The following is a 2500-nucleotide window of genomic DNA, read 5'->3' as shown; positions in this document are numbered from 1 at the left end:
ATAAACTGACATCTTGCAATATGCACAAGTAGTCCTTCATGAAAGGGGCTGGAAGCTGTTTTCATTTTGACACGAGAGAGAGAGAGAGAGACCACCTTGCATTGTCAATTGCTAAATCTGTATATGGATAAGTAGCCTATGGTTGTCAACTTATTTCGTACGGCCATACCAGCCTGGCAACGCCCGATCTCGTCTGATCTCGGAAGCTAAGCAGGGTCGGGCCTGGTTAGTACTTGGATGGGAGACCGCCTGGGAATACCAGGTGCTGTATGCTCTTTTGCTCATTCACTTAGAAACTGAAATCTTGCAATATGCACAAGTAGTCCTTCATGAAAGGGGCTGGAAGCTGTTTTCATTTTGACACGAGAGAGAGATAGAGAGACCACCTTGCATTGTCAATTGCTAAATCTGTATATGGATAAGTAGCCTATGGTTGTCAACTTATTTCGTACGGCCATACCAGCCTGGCAACGCCCGATCTCGTCTGATCTCGGAAGCTAAGCAGGGTCGGGCCTGGTTAGTACTTGGATGGGAGACCGCCTGGGAATACCAGGTGCTGTATGCTCTTTTGCTCATTCACTTAGAAACTGACATATTGCAATATGCACAAGTAGTCCTTCATGAAAGGGGCTGGAAGCTGTTTTCATTTTGACACGAGAGAGAGAGAGAGAGAGAGAGAGAGAGACTACCTTGCATTGTCAATTGCTAAATCTGTATATGGATAAGTAGCCTATGGTTGTCAACTTATTTCGTACGGCCATACCAGCCTGGCAACGCCCGATCTCGTCTGATCTCGGAAGCTAAGCAGGGTCGGGCCTGGTTAGTACTTGGATGGGAGACCGCCTGGGAATACCAGGTGCTGTATGCTCTTTTGCTCATTCACTTAGAAACTGAAATCTTGCAATATGCACAAGTAGTCCTTCATGAAAGGGGCTGGAAGCTGTTTTCATTTTGACACGAGAGAGAGAGAGAGAGAGAGAGACCACCTTGCATTGTCAATTGCTAAATCTGTATATGGATAAGTAGCCTATGGTTGTCAACTTATTTCGTACGGCCATACCAGCCTGGCAACGCCTGATCTCGGAAGCTAAGCAGGGTCGGGCCTGGTTAGTACTTGGATGGGAGACCGCCTGGGAATACCAGGTGCTGTATGCTCTTTTGCTCATTCACTTAGAAACTGACATCTTGCAATATGCACAAGTAGTCCTTCATGAAAGGGGCTGGAAGCTGTTTTCATTTTGACACGAGAGAGAGAGAGAGAGAGAGAGACTACCTTGCATTGTCAATTGCTAAATCTGTATATGGATAAGTAGCCTATGGTTGTCAACTTATTTCGTACGGCCATACCAGCCTGGCAACGCCCGATCTCGTCTGATCTCGGAAGCTAAGCAGGGTCGGGCCTGGTTAGTACTTGGATGGGAGACCGCCTGGGAATACCAGGTGCTGTATGCTCTTTTGCTCATTCACTTAGAAACTGAAATCTTGCAATATGCACAAGTAGTCCTTCATGAAAGGGGCTGGAAGCTGTTTTCATTTTGACACGAGAGAGAGAGAGAGAGACCACCTTGCATTGTCAATTGCTAAATCTGTATATGGATAAGTAGCCTATGGTTGTCAACTTATTTCGTACGGCCATACCAGCCTGGCAACGCCCGATCTCGTCTGATCTCGGAAGCTAAGCAGGGTCGGGCCTGGTTAGTACTTGGATGGGAGACCGCCTGGGAATACCAGGTGCTGTATGCTCTTTTGCTCATTCACTTAGAAACTGAAATCTTGCAATATGCACAAGTAGTCCTTCATGAAAGGGGCTGGAAGCTGTTTTCATTTTGACACGAGAGAGAGATAGAGAGACCACCTTGCATTGTCAATTGCTAAATCTGTATATGGATAAGTAGCCTATGGTTGTCAACTTATTTCGTACGGCCATACCAGCCTGGCAACGCCCGATCTCGTCTGATCTCGGAAGCTAAGCAGGGTCGGGCCTGGTTAGTACTTGGATGGGAGACCGCCTGGGAATACCAGGTGCTGTATGCTCTTTTGCTCATTCACTTAGAAACTGAAATCTTGCAATATGCACAAGTAGTCCTTCATGAAAGGGGCTGGAAGCTGTTTTCATTTTGACACGAGAGAGAGAGAGAGAGACCACCTTGCATTGTCAATTGCTAAATCTGTATATGGATAAGTAGCCTATGGTTGTCAACTTATTTCGTACGGCCATACCAGCCTGGCAACGCCTGATCTCGGAAGCTAAGCAGGGTCGGGCCTGGTTAGTACTTGGATGGGAGACCGCCTGGGAATACCAGGTGCTGTATGCTCTTTTGCTCATTCACTTAGAAACTGACATCTTGCAATATGCACAAGTAGTCCTTCATGAAAGGGGCTGGAAGCTGTTTTCATTTTGACACGAGAGAGAGAGAGAGAGAGAGAGACTACCTTGCATTGTCAATTGCTAAATCTGTATATGGATAAGTAGCCTATGGTTGTCAACTTATTTCGTACG

General features: G+C 46.4%; 7 non-coding genes and 2 pseudogenes across 7 annotated transcripts in view; all 9 read left to right on the top strand.

Annotated features, from left to right (window-relative positions):
- Positions 1-155: 155 nt before the first annotated feature.
- On the top strand, positions 156-274 carry LOC146263309 (5S ribosomal RNA). The gene has a single exon (XR_014725338.1). It is a non-coding gene; the product is annotated as a 5S ribosomal RNA (ribosomal RNA).
- Positions 275-446: 172 nt separating this feature from the next.
- Positions 447-565, top strand: LOC146263308 (5S ribosomal RNA). Its single transcript, XR_014725337.1, has one exon. It is a non-coding gene; the product is annotated as a 5S ribosomal RNA (ribosomal RNA).
- Positions 566-749: 184 nt separating this feature from the next.
- Positions 750-868, top strand: LOC146263307 (5S ribosomal RNA). The gene has a single exon (XR_014725336.1). It is a non-coding gene; the product is annotated as a 5S ribosomal RNA (ribosomal RNA).
- Positions 869-1046: 178 nt separating this feature from the next.
- On the top strand, positions 1047-1155 carry LOC146263306 (5S ribosomal RNA; annotated as a pseudogene).
- Positions 1156-1333: 178 nt separating this feature from the next.
- On the top strand, positions 1334-1452 carry LOC146263305 (5S ribosomal RNA). Its single transcript, XR_014725335.1, has one exon. It is a non-coding gene; the product is annotated as a 5S ribosomal RNA (ribosomal RNA).
- Positions 1453-1624: 172 nt separating this feature from the next.
- On the top strand, positions 1625-1743 carry LOC146263304 (5S ribosomal RNA). Its single transcript, XR_014725333.1, has one exon. It is a non-coding gene; the product is annotated as a 5S ribosomal RNA (ribosomal RNA).
- Positions 1744-1915: 172 nt separating this feature from the next.
- LOC146263303 (5S ribosomal RNA) lies at positions 1916-2034 on the top strand. Its single transcript, XR_014725332.1, has one exon. It is a non-coding gene; the product is annotated as a 5S ribosomal RNA (ribosomal RNA).
- Positions 2035-2206: 172 nt separating this feature from the next.
- LOC146263302 (5S ribosomal RNA) lies at positions 2207-2315 on the top strand (annotated as a pseudogene).
- Positions 2316-2493: 178 nt separating this feature from the next.
- LOC146263301 (5S ribosomal RNA) overlaps positions 2494-2500 on the top strand; it is a 119-nt gene continuing 112 nt past the window's right edge. Inside the window, exon 1 of the ribosomal RNA XR_014725331.1 lies at positions 2494-2500. This exon is cut by the window's right edge and continues 112 nt beyond it. This is a non-coding gene — a ribosomal RNA (5S ribosomal RNA).

The sequence above is a fragment of the Hypomesus nipponensis genome, chromosome 12 (assembly GCF_054491055.1).
Source record: "Hypomesus nipponensis isolate SF chromosome 12, ASM5449105v1, whole genome shotgun sequence".
Lineage (NCBI taxonomy): Eukaryota > Metazoa > Chordata > Actinopteri > Osmeriformes > Osmeridae > Hypomesus > Hypomesus nipponensis.
This window is presented reverse-complemented; position numbering and strand designations above follow the sequence as displayed.